At 54.0% G+C, this 19,074-nt stretch overlaps 1 protein-coding gene across 2 annotated transcripts in view; it reads right to left on the minus strand.

Moving 5' to 3' along the window:
- LOC146785159 (solute carrier family 53 member 1-like) overlaps nucleotides 1-19,074 on the minus strand; it is an 831,379-nt gene that overhangs the window by 44,808 nt on the left and 767,497 nt on the right. Inside the window, exon 6 of one of the 2 annotated variants that reach the window (XM_085633962.1) lies at nucleotides 14,022-14,149. The exons of the other annotated variant lie outside the window; for it this stretch is intronic. The gene's annotated coding sequence lies outside the window, so the exon portion shown is untranslated. Of the gene's footprint in view, nucleotides 1-14,021; nucleotides 14,150-19,074 lie in introns of those variants that run through there. 2 annotated transcript variants of the gene reach the window in all.

A 19,074-nucleotide genomic window follows, 5' to 3' on the forward strand; every position in this document is an offset into this window, starting at 1 on the left:
CTCTCCCCTGCCTACGATGAAGGAGGGTGCTTCCTACACGATGGTGCTCCGTCGGGCTGCTGAGGTCCTCAACCTTGATCTTCCTACGGTGGTCCTCAAAACAACCCTCCTTACTGAGGAGCTCCAGATGGCGTCAGAGCCACTGCTTCCCTTCAACAATGCCCTCACCGATGTCCTGTTGGGCACTTGGTCGTGGCCGTCCACAGGGGCCCCTGTGGATAAGAATATCGCCAGGTGTCACCGCCCGGCGCCTGGTGACCCCGCGTTTCTGACCACTCATCCCACGCCTGAGAGTCTGGTCATACAGGCCTCGACGTCGCAGAGTGCCTTTCCCACGGCTCCACCGGATAAGGACTCTAAGAAGCTGGAACAGTTCGGTAAGCGGTTGTTCTCCTCGGCCTGCTTGGGGCTGCGGTCGGTGAACACCGCCTGCTTATTGGGCCGCTATTCTCACGTGGTGTGGGATACGGTTGCTCAGGTGTTGCCTCAGTGTCCTGAGGAGGTCCGTGCTGTGCTTTCCCAGGCGGTTGCTGAGGGTAAAGATGCAGCTAAGTTTGCCATTCGGTGTGGTTTGGACACCGCTGACTCGTTGGGCAGGGCCATTTCTACGACTGTGGCAATGCGACGCCACGCCTGGTTGCGTTCTACTGAGTTCTCGCCCGACGGCCAGAGCTCGCTCATGGAAATGCCTTTTGACGGCACTCGCCTATTTGGTGATAAGGCCGACAGTGCGCTGGAGCGTTTTAAGGACTCGCGGGCCAAGTCCTTGGGTCTTTCCACGAAGAGCCCAGCCACTCCTGGTTTTCATTCCTTTCATGGCCAAGGCAGGGGCACCCAGGCACGTTCCTTCAGCAAGCCTGTGCAGAACCAGCCTCAGCGTGGCCGCGGGCGCGGCTTCCGCAGGGGCGGCTCTGGGAATCAGCGTGGGGGGTAGTCGACCTCCGCCCCCACTGCCTCTGCCTCCAAACCTTCCTAATCCGAGCTTTGGGGAGCACCCCACGCCAGTGGGTGGCAGGATTCGCCATCACCTCCTCCACTGGCGCGCTATCACATCAGACAAGTGGGTGTTGCAGATCATCCGCATGGGTTACTCTCTTCCCTTTCAGTCCACCCCTCCAGCCATGCCACTTCGACACCACCGCATGTCGGGGGAACACTTGGCGACTCTCCAGCAGGAAGTTGTGGCCCTCTTGGCCAAGGGGACCATAGAGTGCGTTCCTGTGCCAGAAGTAGGGAGTGGTTGTTATTCCCACTACTTTCTGGTCCACAAGAAGGACAAAGGGGGTCTGCGTCCCATCTTGGATCTCCGGAATGTCAACCGCTTCCTCCAGAAGGAGAAGTTCAAAATGCTCAGGTCATGGCTGCCCTCGACCCTGGAGACTGGATGATAGAGTTGGACTTGCTGGATGCATATTTTCACATCCCCGTCCTGTCGGCCCACCGGCGTTACCTGCGGTTCACGGTAGGCCAGGAGCATTTTAAGTTTGCCGTGCTCCCCTTCGGCCTTACCAGCACCCCTCGGGTGTTCACGAAAGTGATGGCGGTGGTTGCAGCTCACCTGCGCAGGTCAGGGGTGTCAGTCTTCCCTTACCTCGATGACTGGTTGTTGAAGGCGGGCTCGCCCAGGCAGTCGTCAACCACCTTCAGACTACGGCGACCTCCTGCATTTGCTGGGGTTCTCCATCAACGTGCCAAAGTCGCACCTGAGTCCCTCTCAGAAGCTCCCCTTCATCGGAGCGGTTCTGGATTCAACGCTGTTTCGGGTTTATCCTTCTGAGCAGCGAGTCCGGGATATTCAGGTTATGATTCCAATCTTTCTGCCTCTGTCCCGGGTTTCAGTCAGGATGACCCTCCGGCTTCTGGGCCTGATGGCCTCCTGCATCCTGCTGGTGACACATGCCAGATGGCATATGCGGGCTCTGCAGTGGGACCTGAAGTTCCAGTGGGCGCAACATCAGGGCAACCTGTCCGATCATGTCCAGATATTGGAGGGCACTGCACGGCAGTTGCAGTGGTGGCTCACAAATCGCGATTGGGTCGATGGCAGATCCCTATCCCCTCCCCAACCGGAGCACACAGTGGTGACGGATGCGTCCCTCCTGGGATGGGGTTTGCCACTTGGGAGAGGCGGAGATCAGAAGCCTCTGGTCTCCGGCAGAGTCCCGGCTCCATATCAATCTGTTGGAGCTTCGGGCGATCCGACTTGCACAGAAGGCATTCCTTCCCTCTGTCCGGGGAAGTGTGGTGCAGGTGTTCACGGAAAACACCACCGCCATGTGGTATTGCAACAAACAGGGCGGGTGGGGTCCTGGACCCTATGTCACGAGGCTCTGCGCCTTTGGACATGGCTGGAACATCAAGGCATTACCTTGGTGGTTCAACACCTGGCAGGTTCTCTGAACGCCAGGGCGGACAAACTCAGCCGCTGGTGCTTGATGGATCACGAGTGGCGTCTGAACTCGGACGTGGTGCAAGGTCTCTTTCAGCAGTGGGGAGAGCCTTGTTTAGATCTATTTGCCACCGAAGAGAACGCGCAATGTCATCAGTTCTGTGTGTTAGAATTTACAAGGCGGCACTCGCTCGGCGATGCTTTTCGTCGCGGGTGGAGTTGCGGTCTATTGTACGCCTTTCCGCCTATTCCACTTCTGCCCAGAGTGCTGAAGAAGATTCGGCGCGACCGGGCTGAAGTCATCCTTGTGGCTCCGGATTGGGCACAACGATACTGGTATCCCGAGCTCCTCAGCATGGCGATCGATCCCCCGATCCGTCTGCCTCTTCGGGAGGATCTTCTGTCGCAGCAGCAGGGGACGGTCCTCCACCCGAACCTGCCAAGCCTCCACCTCCATGCGTGGAGATTGAGCGGCGACAGTTGACAGCTTTCGATCTTCCTCCCGAAGTCTGTGATATCATTCTGGCAGCCAGGTGTCCCGCCACTAAAACGGTATACGCCTGCAGGTGGAAAAGGTTTGTGGCATGGTGCACAGCGAAGGCTGTGGATCCCCTTTCTGCCCCTCTTTCTGAAGTCCTTCTGTTCCTTCTTTCTTTGGCCAGCAGGGCTCTGCTCTGTTCACTCTCAAAGGTTATCTTTCGGCCATCTCTGCCTTTTTACGGCTTCCAGATCAGCCTTCTCTTTTTAAGTCCCCGGTTGTTAACCGTTTCCTGAAAGGCATTACGCACACGTTTCCTCCCGTGCTGGCCCTAATGCCTCAATGGGAGTTAAACCTTGTCTTGACATATCTGATGTGCGCTCCCTTCGAGCCCCTTCATAACTGTCCTTTGCATCTTCTCGCTCTCAAGACAGCTTTCCTGGTAGCTATCACCTCTGCCAGGAGGGTGAGAGAGCTCCAGGCTCTTTCTTCCAAGCCCCCTTTCCTTTTTGTTCATCCGGACAAGGTGGTTTTAAGGACCCATCCTTCTTTCTTGCCAAAGGTTGTCACACCCTTCCACATCGGGCAGACCATCACTTGGCCCTCCTGCTTTCCGCCTCCGCATCCTTCAAGGGAGGAGGAAAGGCTCCACCGTCTGGACCCAAAATGTGCACTCGCATTCTATCTGAAGCGTACACAGCAGTTCCGTTTGGATGACTAGCTCTTTGTTGGCTATGTGGGTGCCAAAAAAGGTTGGGCTGTGCACGAACGGACCATCTCTTGGTGGGTCGTTCTGTGCATCAAAGCATGTGTCACGAGTTCCCCGTTCCCCCGATCTGTGAGCAATCCGAAGAGAGGGAAATGCCTGAAGAGTGGTGGTCCTGTCCCACTGAGAGTCAATCTCACCTTGCCTTTCAGCCTGGAGACTGGAATGCGGAAGTTGGCACCCCCTGGTATGCAAGCCCTCCTGAGGTGCAGCAATACGCCTTTAAGCAGCCTGGGGAAGTTCGTTAGACCATCGGTAAAAAAGCCTAACACTAATGAAGGTACTAGACATCTGGAGGCCCCTCCTCTGAAGGGTCCCCAGTGTTTCGAATGCGGCGACTGGGGTCACATCGCACGAGCCTGCCCCAAACAGAGAAGCGCGTTACATAACCACCCTCGACCTCACAAAGGGTTACTGGCAGGTCCCACTTCGTGAAACAGATAGAGAGAAAACTGCGTTTATCGCCCCTGACGGATTGTATGAGTGCACGGTCTTACCGTTTGGTCTTCACGGGGCACCCGCTACCTTCCAACGTCGAATGAATACGGTGCTACGTGACCACCAAGCGTTTTCATCGGCCTATCTGGACGATATCGTGGTATACAGTCCCTCATGGGACAATCACCTTAAAGACCTCCAGAGTGTCCTGAATACCCTGTCAGCCGCCGGCCTCCACATTAATTAAAAAAAAATCAAGGGTAGGCTTCCAAAAGGTTCGATACCTACGGTATGTGTTTGCCCACGGTGTTATAGAACCCCAAGAAGAGAAGATCAGGGATATCAAGGAAACCCCTTTTCCCTCCACCAAACGAGAAGTAATGGCCTTTCTGGGGCTTCTGGGGTAATACCGGCGGTTTATACCACAATACTCAGAAATCGCAAACCCCCTGACAGAACTTCTGAGAAAGGGCAGACACCCCAGGACCCTTCAAAACCCCTCAGAGGCCGTAAAAGACGCATTCAGGCGTTTGAAAGACTATCACTACAGCCCCGGTCCTTTCCTCTCCCGACTTTTCAAGACCTTTCATTTTTCACACGGACGCTTCAGAGCATGGTTTGGGTGCGGTACTGTCACAGACCTCCACTGACGGGGTAGAACATCCCATCCTGTTTATCAGCCGGAAACTGTTCCCCAGAGAAAGGAAGTACCCAACCATTGAAAAGGAATGTCTTGCCATAAAGTGGGCAATCGACAAATTAAGGTATTACTTGGAGGGGGCTCATTTCACCTTGTATACCGACCACGCCCCTCTACAGTGGATGAGCCGCAACATGGGTCAGAAACCACGAGTCTTGCGGTGGTTCCTGTCCCTACAACCATTTTCCTTTGAAGTTAAGCATCGTCGGGGGTCCGAAAATGGGAACACCGACTTCCTGTCTAGGGAGCTTCCTCTCCCCGATTGGGAGATTCCTAGGAGAGGGGTGTGTCACGAGTTCCCCGTTCCCCCGATCTGTGAGCAATCCACAGAGAGGGAAAGGCCCGAAGAGTGGTGGTCCTGTCCCACTGAGAGTCAATCTCACCTTACCTTTCAGCCCGGAGACTGGAATGCGGAAGTTGGCACCACCTGGTATGAGAGCCCTCCCGAGGTGCAGCAATACACCTTTAAGCATCCCGGGGATGGAGAACGCCCCGCCCGGATTAGTGACGTCATCCTGTCCGAGCCAGTCAAGTCGCGTAGCAGGAGTGAGGCGGCTCTCAGCAGACCCGGAAGACGCGAAGCCGAGCCGGACGAGAGAGACGAGCAAGTAGCAAAGAGGATTCCTGGAGAAGACCCGAGGGTGGATCGACGAGGAATTCCCGGTCCGATGCCGGAACAAGAGCCAGGAGGCCAACATCCCCACGGACCGCCCAGCCACGTTCCCGGAGGAGCGTGGCTCCTTCAGGTACGGGACCGCATCGCAGGGTGGGTTGGAAAAAAGGAGAGAGAGCACGAGTAGCTGTTTTGTGTGCCTGTTTCTCCAGGTTGCCTACCCTCTGTTTCTCACGAGCACTACACCCCAAGAGCGACTCTCCTTCACCGTCCCTGCACTTTCCCTCCCCTTACTTGTAGGAAATAGAGAATAGCAAATCTGACGCAAGGCTTTTCTTGGTTTTTTTCCCCCTCTTTTCTTTCTGGACCCCTGTATGGTTACCTCGAGTACAAGAGACTCTGACCTGAGTCGAAGACCGGCCTATGACGAGAGGACCCCATATATTCCAGTAGAAATGCCCGGATAAGACGAATTATCCCCGCGTTAACAAGACTTTGAGACTGGCCTCACCTAAACGCCTTGTATACCTTACAATAAAGCCACATTTATCCAGACGTGGAGTGGACTTTTTCTCTGACGACGATCCCGTAGTTCCCTCCCTGTCACAAAATATTACTCCTTGGCTAAGAAGGAGCCTCCGGTGGGGCTGCGTGCCCGTTCTACCAGGGCAACTGCAGCCACTACTGCCTTGGGACGCAGCGTTCCCTTGCAGGACATTTGTCAGGCAGCTACGTGGGCCTCGCTGCACACGTTTGCCAAGCATTACTGCCTTGACAGTCCGGTCCGGAGAGACGGCTTATTTGGCCGTTCTGTTCTCCTTGACTTCCTGGTGTAATCTTGTTCGCAGACCCACCTCCGGGGTTGGTATTGCTGGGGTCTCTATTCTAAGGTAAGGAATCTATCACTAACGTGTCCCTTTCAGATGCACAAGTTACTACTTGTGTAACGATATATCTGTAAGAGACATTAGTTAGTGATAGATTCCTTACCCCCCCACCCATCCTCCCCGTTCTACGACCTGATTTCTTGGGTTAAGGTCATCCCTTTCAGGGCCCTAGTTTCATGGCACCAGCGGTCAGTTTCTTGCATGACTCTGCGTTCCTGGCACGGAAAGTCGTGTACAGAACTGACGTCAGCGCGCATGGGTGGCACCTAAGTAGTCTCCGTGACGTCATCTCGGCGCTTACGATGCCAGCGACAGACACGGAGCCGCACGAGTCCACATACTGACGTGCAGGGATACTGCTACAAAAAAAATTCCGGATCCTGTCTGATGCCTGGGGATACTCTATGGTAAGGAATCTATCACTAACTCATGTCTCTTACAGATATATCGTTACACAAGTAGTAACTTGTGCGTCTAGTGTTTAGCATCTGTACATGCTGCTCCATATCATATTAGCATCCACTTTGTAATAACGTTGCCACTCCTGCGTGATGCGATGACAACAGAGGGCCCGACGTCACCTCGCGGTGTTACAGGCACGCCGCTCTAAGCACCATGGGTTCATGTCCAGGTGTCAGGCGTTGTAAACAAGTTGTACAATACGCAGACGGTGGGGGCCTCGGCTCCAATATTGAGTGGTGGGGGTCGCTTTTTGTAAACATTGCTGTATATTTGGAGAACAGTTCATGTATGGGCCGAGTAAACTTGAGATTTTTGTAGGCCGCTTTAGGCCGAATGAGGTGTGCTGCTGACGGTGGGACCGCTGCCAGGTGCAGGCATGGCAAGGAGCGGCGCCGGGTCCCTGGGAACGCAACAAACCGCTACCGGTCTGACACCAGAGCTCAACGATGCACGTTACTGAAGTGCAGCCGGGGACCGCCAGCCACCACACATCGGCCCCAGCGTGGACCGCTGGAAAAGGGGCACTCCTGGGTACAAAGTGACGTGGAGTACCCGGGGGTTCGGCAAAGGGCCTGCAGGGTCGTGACATTTTTGTTGGCAAAGTACTCTTTTTAAAAAAAAGAAAATAGCTGCCCTTTCTGGGTAATTGAAAATAAGCCGTGAAGCTAAAGGCCAGATAAAGGTCAAATGGCTTAGACTGTAGTAATATTGTTAAGGTCCAGTGGTTGCCTCGTCATTTTATGAAAAATGTATTTAATATGTTGTCAATGTGCAGCAAGTTCTATCCCTATGCCACTTTCTGCGCATACAGGGGTGACCTGCGTGAAATGGGCACATGTGACCCACTGACTTCTCTCAGGAGCATGAAAACATCACACATTTAGACACACAACAGGCACTGGGGTTGCCTCTTAGGGAATATAGGGGTCCGTGCCTACTCCGAAGATGTGCAAGCGTTGCTGTTTCCCACAGGAAATGCAAAATCGATTTATAATTATATTGTCCGTTAACATGTTTTTCTTTTAACTAAAATGGTAGAAAACGTGACTAGAACCTAAGTAGATCACAAGGGGTGCCTTGCACAAGTGATGCAGTCTGGTGCACTAAACGGGGCATTTCAAAGGCAGGCGTCTACTGCACTAGCATGCCACTGTCTGCCGACAGAAGCCGACTCCATTGAAAAAGCTGCTGTATGCAGGTTGGCGTCTACTGCACTGACCACACGCTGTGTGCATGCAGGTGTCTGCTGCACTACCACTGTGCGCATGCAAGTGCCTGCTGCACTAGCCTGCCGCTGTGTGCATAAAGGTGCCTGCTGCACTAACACTGTGCGCATACAGGTGCCTGCTGCACTAGCATGTCACTGTGTGCATGCAGGTGTCTGCTGCACTTCTACTATGTGCATGCAGGTGTCTGCTACACTACCACTGTGTGCACGCAGGTGTCTGCTGCACTGACCACACGCCGTGTGTGTGCATGCCGATGCCTGCCGCACTAGTATGCCCCTGCGTGCGTAGTTTCAATAACAGACCACTGTGTGCAGGCATGTGTCTTTTCCATTAGCAAGTCAATTTGTGTAGCCACATCAGCATGTTACAGGACACCTTTCGTACCTCATCTCCGCACACTTGTGCAAGCAGGTGCCTGCTGTCCCTACCTTCCACTGCGCAGGCAGGTGTCTACATCGCTAGCCAGCCTCTGTACGCAGGCAAGCGCCTCTGACCCCGCCATGTGCCAAGTGCAAGCAGCTATCTAACGCGCACAGCCCACATGAAACCAGCAGGCGTCTCCCCTCGGGTCTGCAGTGAGTAAACGGGTGCCAACTCCACTCTGGCGGCGCGTTAGGAAAGAGGTGTCTGCCTCCCTAACGCACACCCCTTGGGGTGCCAATCCTGCACACACTCTCCAAGACCCGCTACAGCCAGAGGAGGCTAGCCGTCCTCTCAGCCGTGCCCCGTAGCACCACTGACTGCCCCCAAAGCTGCTTCTAAGTGCACTTACCTGTGTACTCACAATGCGCGCACTTTATGCAAACATAAACCCGCTCTCACGGCGCCCTCTCCTTGTGCCGTTGCGTGCCTGCTGCTCCCTCTAATGTCAGGTCCTATGCATGTGGAAAGGGGGGGCTCTTGGCCCCCCCGCCTGCATGGCAGTGCGGCGACCTCCCCCGGACCTCTCGGTGGTGGGGGCGTGTCCACTGGGGCGCGCCCCTACCACCGATTGGCTGCTTACGTGACCCGGATGTCGTTAATCGACATCCGGGTCGGAGGGGAGGGGGGGCGGGCCACTGGGGTGGGATAAAGAGGTGGGGAGCGCCCAGGTGACCCCCTTGTTGCCTGGACGCTCCCCCACACAACGGACGTGCCCCGGCGCTCTGGGCCGGAATGGGAGGCTAGGTGGGCCCAGGAGGACAGCTTTGCAGCTTACCTAGAATCAATGCACAGGGAAGGGCGCACAGTGGCGACTGCGAACAGACATAGGGCAGCGGTCTCCTTCTTTGCGCAGGGTAAGGGTATGCGTGATCCCACTAACACCTTTCTGGTGCGCAAGGCCTTGAGGGGTTGGCGCCGTTTACAGGGTTATCGGGGCGATAGGAGAAGGCCCATTGGATTGGCACGGCTGACGGCCTTATTGGGGGCGCTGCACAGTGTTTGTAGCTCCCAGTGGGAGGTTATCTTGTTCAAGGCGGCATTTTCCCTGGCCTTTTACGGGGCTTTGAGGGTTGGGGAGTTAGTTGCTGGGTCAAAAGCAGACAGAGTGGGCGGTCTACGGTGGGCCGGTGTGGAGATCAGGGACGACGTTATGAGAATAACAATTCAGAGATCGAAAACTGATCAGGACTCTCGGGGTCACACCATAGTGCTCCACCGGGCGCGGGCCAACCCCTGCTGCCCGGTTTCTCACGTCGAGGCTTTCTGCAGGCAACGGGAGTACACAGCGGGGGACACGCTGCTGTGTCACGCCGATGGTACACCATTGACTAGGTACCAGTTTAGGCGAGTCTTGGAGTTAACGGTCAGTTTGGCAGGGTTCGATCCCAGGGAATTCGGCACCCACTCATTTAGGATTGGGGCAGCAACTGAGGCAATAGCGAGGGGTCTCTCAGTGGAGAATGTGAAGACATTGGGGAGATGGTCGTCTGAACGTTACAAAAGTTATGTACGAATTGACATGTTGTGACAGAATGGTGCTCACGCCGGTTATGTTTCTGGTTTTTTGCAGTTTCTCAAACCTGTCACGCAGGGGAGGAACTCGTCACCGGGCGCCAACGACCGACATCGGCATATCATTTTTTGGGAGGGGGGGTTTATGCCTCAGCCAGTTTCGGGATTTTTTCCAGGGACTCTTAGCTCAGCAGCGGCCCCCCCCGTCAGTGGTGATACTTCACCTGGGGGAGAATGATTTGGCAAAATTGGGGAGGCGCGTGCTTATTGAGGAGATCATTTCCACTGCGGGGTGGGTGGCCAGGGCTTGCCCGGGTTCCACAGTAGTTTGGTCTCAACTTATCCCTCGGTGGCAGTGGCGAGGGGGGGTCTCGGTCAGGGCGTTGAACCACTCGGTACGGAGGGTCAACACACAGTTGGACAAATTATTTCGGACCCCCCAGTTGCAGACGATTCCACATGGGTGTATCTGGGGCGAGCAATTTTACTTGAGGGACGGGGTGCACTTGACGGAGGCAGCGAACGTCTTGTGGTCTAATAATGTCTGGGCTTGGTTGGAGGGATTTGCAAAATAAGCGCGCTCTTGGTTTAGGTCTAGGTAAAGGGGGAGGCCAGATCGTCGGTGAACAATGCTGGCCTGTGGCGGTAAGGTCATGACCGGTGAGCAACTATTTGAAGGTCTGAGGGGGCCGGCATCATCCTACGGAGGTGCCCGCCCAGGGGGAGGGGCTATTTGCCCCTCCTAGAACTTCAGGGGCAAGGTAACTGGTGCTTCAAAGGGGCGCGGGTTGGGGAGTCACGCTTTCCTTAGGCTGGTAGCCACCCCGCGCGCGCATACTCATGACGTCACCGGATGGCGCAGAGTAAGGGCCCTCCTTTAGTGGGTAAATGAAGTTCACGGCGTGGACCGGGTAATTACCGGGCCCGGCTGCGCATGCGCACACCTTGTAGGGGAGGCGCAGCTAGTAGGACCTGACACCGGTTAGCGACCTTGCCATATGGCCCAGAAATGTTAGTATACAAAAATGCAGAGGAGGATGTTAGACTCGGTTAGGAAACAATCTGTATTAGAGTCTTTGTTAAGGATAGTCACTCACACCTGTTGACAATGATGTATCTAATGTCCTGCTGAATTTTTGTATAACTGTTTATCATGCAAATTTAAAAATGTATTGTTTTGTACTTAATAAATACGGCCGGGGGGTCTCGCGACCTCCCGCCTTCCAAAGATACCACGTCTATGTGCTGTGTCCGGGGGTGGTGCGGTTACAGGGGGAGGGTGGTAGCCAGTCACTGACCATGTGGAAAAGGGGGGCTCTTGGCCCCCCCGCCTGCATGGCAGTGCGGCGACCTCCCCCGGACCTCTCGGTGGTGGGGGCGTGTCCACTGGGGCGCGCCCCTACCACCGATTGGCTGCTTACGTGACCCGGATGTCGTTAATCGACATCCGGGTCGGAGGGGAGGGGGGGCGGGCCACTGGGGTGGGATAAAGAGGTGGGGAGCGCCCAGGTGACCCCCTTGTTGCCTGGACGCTCCCCCACACAACGGACGTGCCCCGGCGCTCAGGGCGCATAATTTTCCCCACCCACCATCCCTGGAGTACGTGGTTGACGCATTGCTAGTCCGACTAGCGGACACTGGGCGCAGTAAAAATGTTAAGTAATGTCAGTTTCTGATGAGGTTTTCTTTTAGGACTTTTTCTCCCATTGTAGTGAGCAATATTGTAATGTGCAGTTATGTTCTTGACTATGCTTTCTCGTAGGCCTTTTTTCTCCCAAGGTAAGGAATGATCCTGTTTATGTGGAACTGGTGCAGTCGTGTTTAGGCCTTTCTTTCCCTTATAGCTTTACGGTGTTATACATGACGTGTGATTTTAGTCAGTGTAGTTGTCCTTTAGAATTTTCTCCCATAGGTCGTCGTATTTATTAGGTATGGGGCATGCGGTAAGGTCATGACCGGTGAGCAACTATTTGAAGGTCTGAGGGGGCGGGCATCATCCTACGGAGGTGCCCGCCCAGGGGGAGGGGCTATTTGCCCCTCCTAGAACTTCAGGGGCAAGGTAACTGGTGCTTCAAAGGGGCGCGGGTTGGGGAGTCACGCTTTCCTTAGGCTGGTAGCCACCCCGCGCGCGCATACTCATGACGTCACCGGATGGCGCAGAGTAAGGGCCCTCCTTTAGTGGGTAAATGAAGTTCACGGCGTGGACCGGGTAATTACCGGGCCCGGCTGCGCATGCGCACACCTTGTAGGGGAGGCGCAGCTAGTAGGACCTGACACCGGTTAGCGACCTTGCCATATGGCCCAGAAATGTTAGTATACAAAAATGCAGAGGAGGATGTTAGACTCGGTTAGGAAACAATCTGTATTAGAGTCTTTGTTAAGGATAGTCACTCACACCTGTTGACAATGATGTATCTAATGTCCTGCTGAATTTTTGTATAACTGTTTATCATGCAAATTAAAACATTTATTGTTTTGTACTTAATAAATACGGCCGGGGGGTCTCGCGACCTCCCGCCTTCCAAAGATACCACGTCTATGTGCTGTGTCCGGGGGTGGTGCGGTTACAGGGGGAGGGTGGTAGCCAGTCACTGACCATGTGCTGCCCGGTGCCTGCATCCCTGCGCCCCACACCTGTGCCAGCAGGAGCCCTCGCCTGCCCTGTTCCACCGTGCCCCCCACCCCATGCATAGTCCAGCATATTTTCCTTTACGGTGAGTGGGCACCTGCTACACCTAGATGTACTTCTGTGTGACCCCTCGGGCCTCGGTGTGCAGGCAGGTGAGTGTTGCACTGCTGCTCCGCTTGTGTGGAGTAGAGAACCTGCCCCCCACCTACCACCAGTGTGCAGTTAGGTGTATCCACCGCTAGTGCCCCTGTGTGAGCAGTCAGGTGCCTGCACTGCCAGTGCCCCCTTCATGTGTGCCTGACTCTCCAGTGTTCCGTCCATGAGCAGTCAGGTGTTTGCACCTTGTTCCCCCTTCCAGTGCAGGCAGGTTCCTCCCCCCTCCTCCCTAAAGCCCCATTCAAGTCCAGTCAAGTGTCTGGTCTTCGCGGTCTTACTCCTGTGGAGGCAGATACCCCCTTATCCCCTCATAGTCTCCTCCATGTGCAAACAGGTGCCTGCAGAGTGCATTCATCCGATCTCCCATCGCTGCTATCCGTTCTTTATTCCTTCCTTTCACCATTTTGCTGGCACCTTCCTCTGTTCCTCTCTTCCTTTGTCTTTCACTTCCTCCTTCTTCCCACCTGTACATCCCTTTACCTCCCCTTCCCTAACTCTCCAATGCCCTTCTCTTCCAATTCCCTACGCTACCCTCTCCTCTCCTCTTCTCTTCTTCCCTTCCCTCTCTTATCATTCTCTTCCCTCCCCTCCTCTGCCCTCCCCTATCCTTCCCTTCCATACCCTTCCCATCCTTCTCCTAACCTCCCACCCCCCCTTCCCTACTCTTCCCTTCCCATCATAGATGCGGCACTCAAGCCTCGACACAGCATCTCCCCATGAGCACAAAGCGCCTCTTCATTCATACCTACACTTTACAACGCACCCTACCGAAAAACCTGCTTTCACCACCTCATTTTAGAAGAACTGCTTTCAAGAATGCACAGCCTCTGTCAGCTGGTGTTATGGACTCCGTCAGTGATATGTCATATGTGTGATCTTACAGCAGTCAGTCACCCACAAGAAGACGCAGCCTCAAGGCGCCTGTATTGTCATCTTGATGAAAGCAGGCTTTATTATGCGGCACCCTTGTTTGGTGCCAATATCGGCCACACTCACCAGCTCTCCCGCAGCAACGTACAGGTAGCATAAATAAGCAGACAAGACAACTTTTTGGTGGAGACAATTGCTGCAGGTTTATTAGCATACCAAATATGCCAACATGGTGGGTTATCTTACAGGCGATCCATAGGCAAACCGCCCCTCGCGGCCTACCACCTGATGGGCCAACTTGCATCGTGGTCTTAGCCAATCGGTGCTTAGCGGTTGTGGTGAGGGGATAGCCCCTCCCACTTCCGGTGAACCATTGGTCCACCATATAACTCACACCCCCCCCTACGAGGGGCAGAGCTTTCAAGCGACCCCCGGTTGTACAGGCTTCCAACCGCCCGTAGGACAGATGGGGCGCTATCGCACCCCAGGGTCCACCGCACAGACTCCCTGGGGATATTCGGCCTCAGCACCCTTTGTGCTCCTGAAGGAGGGTATCCCTGAGTACCTTTCCGACTCTGGATCGCCATGTAACTCCGCCTGCAACACAAATAAAAAGATTAGAACATCCTTTTCTTCCCCCCCCCCCATTACGCCGGGTAAGCGGTAGGGAGGGAATCGGCGTCAGGGCGAGGGGACAAAGAGGCCGCCGGGTGGGCGGGGGAGAAATTTATACCGAACCCCAAACCCCATCCCGGCCGGAAGTGACGCGTGGGACCCCAAAGGTGTCTCTGGACACTAGGCTGCCCAGTGTGCCATCTTGTGGCACTAAAGGGGCCGCCCTCTTATGAGGGTCCACTGCGGTGACTATGTCGGTCAGCCCGCATAGTGCCAATATCGGCCACACTCACTAACCCTCCCTCAGCAACGTACAGGTAGCATAAATAAGCAGACAAGACAACTTTTTGGTGGAGAAAATTGCTGCATGTTTATTAGCATACCAAATATGCCAACATTGTGGGTTATGTGGGTTATCTTACAGGCGATCCAAAGGCAAGGTGTGGCGGGGACGAAAGCGCCGCCCCGACAGACTGGAACTGGTGGGATTCACCGCCCTCTCTTCCCCTACAGCAGCCGCTGGACCGTTCAGCAGAGGACGCGTGGTGTCCCTACCCATCCCAGGACTGGACAACGGAGTCGGGACCGGGCTCCTTTAAAACGACCTACTTCACGGACGAAACCACGCCCCCTGATGACGTCTTGGCAGAGGGCGGGATAAAAACAGAGGAAACCCGGAAGACGACGGACGGCGATTCCCTGGAGGCGGACGGAGTGTTGCAGTGGAGAAAGTCGAGGAGCTGGGAAGAGGAGCGACGTGGAGAAGAGGCCGAAGACCAGAGAGCCGAGCGGAGTGGAGACGACCGCGACAAGCCAGGAGGCCAACGATCCTACGAGGCGCCCCGCCACGTTCCCACGGGAGGAGCGTGGCTTGAGCAGGTACGGGGGAAAGTAGCGGGCTGGGTGGGAAGGAAGACGCAGCCACCGCCTTAACAGTGATTACCACCGTACTAGTGAGCTCTACACCCCCCCCTCCCCTCACTGAGCACGACCTCACCTAGTTGCGGTACCACGAGCACTAGAGCACTTGGTTTCCCTCACTCCCGGCCCCGATTGATAACAGAACGGCTCGGTGTCCTAATACCTGGTCTCTTCTTGTCTTGCATTGCTGCATTGGGCCGAACACCCCGGAGCTTACCCAGAAGACGGAAGCAAGTCCCGTAGCTACGAAAGGAGGACTACACTCAATCTGGAGCCCCATCGCAGAAGCCTTCCCCTGGCGTCAAATACGAGGCGACGAATAACACGACATAGGACACTGTTGACTAAAATAAAACCCTCGTTACAAAGCACTGGTTTGGTTGTAGACTCTGTTCCCACCACCCCGCCACACAAGGCAAGCCAAGCCGCCCCTCGCGGCCTACCACCTGATGGGCCAACTTGCATCGTGGTTTTAGCCAATCGGTGCTTAGCGGTTGTGGTGAGGGGATAGCCCCTCCCACTTCCGGTGAACCATTGGTCTACCATATAACTCACGCCCCCCCCCTACGAGGGGCTGAGTGTTCAAGCGACCCCCGGTTGTGCAGGTTTCCAACTGCCCATAGGACAGATGGGGCGCTGTCGCACCCCAGGGTCCACCGCACAGACTTCCTGGGGATATTCGGCCTCAGCACCCTTTGTGCTCCTGAAGAGGGTATCCCTGAGTACCTTTCCGCCTCTGGATCGCTATGTAACTCCGCCACAGCCCTGGGTGTGGCGACCGCCGCAGCCAGGGCCCCCCACCAAGGCCGGCGCTCCTACTTACATCCCGCAATATCCAGGGCCTCCCCCGGGTCCAGGAGGAACAAGTCCATGCCTATTCTGGAGAGATATAGCCCATCGTCCTCGAAACACCCTATGGATTTAGCATGAAGCAAACCATGTCTTATGAATCCAAGCCCCATTTGTTTGGTGAATTTACGCATCGCGCAATTGACTATCGTGCCCGCAGCCTCCATTGCTTCCCCAGATCGGGCTCCCTGCCACAGGAGCCGTGGAGTGATCTCTGACCACCACAGTTCGCATGTCCCTAACTGATTGCTTAATTTGCAAATTGTGGCTTTCATGTTTTGAAGCAATGTCCTTTTGGCCAGGGCCATCAGGTCGTTACCCCCCAGGTGTATAACTAGCACGTTGGGGGGACTGGTAACTCCCCCCCAGTCTCTGCTGAAGTTTGTCCAACAACCCATTCCATCGCATGCCCGGGTACCCCAGCCAAGTTATCTCTGTGTTTGAAAAGACATGCCTCCACTTCCTGCTTTCAGCCCACTGTGCCAATCTGCTGATGCCAGACTGGCCAATCACCCAAACCTTTGTTCCTGGTAAATAAAGAAATGTGATGTTGCAAAACGTTTATTAACAACACAGCACGCAAAATGAAACAGTAAAATTACACTGAACAACACACTGCCGCCAGTACCCGGAAAACCAGTTCCTGCGAGCAAATCGAATTACGTGGCTCATGGCCATACAAAATTGTAAATAGGAAATTAACCATAACTCCACACATCCGTCAGTCGCCAGGATCCGGCTGTTGAAAGGCCAATAAAGTTTGTGTGCTCATGGCCATATGTATCTCTTGAAACAGTGGGATTGCCAACGCCCCACCTGTTTGACACCCTCTGCTGGCAAGCCTTACTTAAACGCTGTCGTTGCTGCCCCTATGAGGAAAGAGTGGCTGCAGAAACGCTTGCTAGGGTCCTTGTTGCCAGACAGCGCCAGGCACGCGTGCCTAACGTGTTCCACCTGGTACTTTGTAAGGGGCGTGCTGTCTGTGTGGAGGAAAAGGTAACCGTCGGCTGCCGGGCGCAGGGTCATATAGGCGGCGAACATTCTGACTGGGCAATACCTGCCATCCCCCAAACTGCGCAGCCAGAAAAGCCTTCCCTCCCCGCTCTGATCAGTCTTAGACCTTCTTAGCGTTACTTTGAGGGAATCCTTTGAGAGCACCACATCTTGGATTTTCAGTGCCACCCTAGACTTGTTATTCTTCGCCCTGGCCACCAACTCACTAATTCGAAGTGCCCCAAAGAAAGCCAGGCTGAACGTGGCAGCAAACAATGCAGCCTCAAACGCTGAGTGAGTGGCCTTGTGCATCCAATCTAGCATCCCCTGCAGTGTCTCAAAGTCTATGGGGGACCTATTGTCCGTTGCCTTTGGTTCACTCCTGGCCCACCCTTTTAATGCAGCTCTGATCACAAAGGATCTTGTTGGATCTGACTGGCCCTTTAGTCTAGCGTGGTGGCTGATTGCTGCAAGATGGCCCGATATCCACGAATGACTCTTCCCATTGTCTTTAGCCCACAATATGCACTCTGCTTTCTAAAGATAGTTTGCCTTCATCCCATGCCCCCAACACTGAACAAATTTTTTTCATGCAGGATTTATATCTCTGATTTGTCCTGGGCGCTAGGGATAGCTCCCCCAGCCCCCTCAGTCGCTTTTCCACTTCAACAGGAACCAAAGGTGTACTGGGAAAGGGGTCCCCTCCTCTCTCGCTCTCAGCCACGCCTCCCGGAACCGGCGCCACTGAAAACGAGAGAGAGCATCAGCCGCTGTGTTCTGCACCCCCTGAATGTGTCTTTTATTTGCCATCAAGGGACGTATCGCTGCCCAGCTCGCATGAGAACTTACCGCCGAAAGAGTATCTTAAATTGAGGTTACATCAAACCTGATATATATTCACTATCTACGTGAGATAAGTTTGTCATTTAAGCGAGTGAAAACAGTTGATTTTAGGATAGGTCTCTACATCTAATTGAGATTTGATAATTCTCTGAGCTATCCATAAATACAACTCAAAAAGGAGTGTTACCTGTTACCTAGATTAACCTAGAACCTACGGTTGGACCAGTATAAAACCGTTAAGGTATTTATCCTTTGGGGATATTTTAAGTCTTCTGATCTCTAGTCACTTCACTCTGGAGCACAGGAATTGTGGCTTTTTCCTGACGAAGGCGTAACTCACGCCGAAACGCGCGTCGAAAAGTAAACAGTCGTGCCACAACATTGTCTACCTTTATATACATATTAATTTTTATGACTGTAATGAATTTACTACAGATATGTGCAGAATAATATTGTGTTTTAATGCATTTTCTATGTTATGAGCGAACAAATTAATAAAACAAACACATATTTTTTACATATTTTATTCATTGTTGATTTCAGTTATTTTTGACTTATAGACACATATTTAGTCATTGTTTCCACTTTTCATGATTGCCTAGGTTGTTATTTTTCACTATATTGCGCCCTGCATTCAACATTGTTGTAAAGACAAGCCCGCACCAACTCCCTAAAGAGGCACAAAACCAGGGGACAGCTCGCTGACTGGGAGTTAATGGCCTGCACTACCGCCAGATTGTCAGACCAAAAAAGGACCCTCTTAGCAGCCAGTACTGTAGGCCATAAGTGGAAAGCCACCACAATCGGGAAAAACTCTAACACTGTGATGTTGGCCGTGATCCTTTTCTTGTGCCAGGCGTTGGGCCATTTCTCGGCACACCATTTCCTGTCTAGAATGGCCCCGAATCCTTCCCTGCATGATGCGTCTGTATATATGGCTAGGTCCGGGCTGCCTGCCCAGGGAGCCCTCCAAATTACTGAGCCGTTAAAGTTGGCCAGGAACTCTGCCCACATGGCCAGGTCCTGTCTCATGCCTTTGCATAGTTTTACCATGTGGTGCTTCTTTGTGACCTTGGCGGTGGCCCTGGCCAACCTTCTGGCAAACACTCTTCCAGCTGGTATGACCCTTGCTGCAAAATTCAGTTTCCCCAGGAGGCCTTGAATGCATTCCAGGGTGGCCCTGCCCTGCCCAACCACAGACTGAATATGTTGTGCTAGGTCACGGACCTTGTCTGTCGGCAATCTGGACTCCCCTGCGATGGTATCCAGCTAGATCCCTAGAAAAGTTAAAACCTGCACCG

Source organism: Triturus cristatus, chromosome 11 (genome assembly GCF_964204655.1).
Source record: "Triturus cristatus chromosome 11, aTriCri1.1, whole genome shotgun sequence".
Taxonomy (NCBI): domain Eukaryota; kingdom Metazoa; phylum Chordata; class Amphibia; order Caudata; family Salamandridae; genus Triturus; species Triturus cristatus.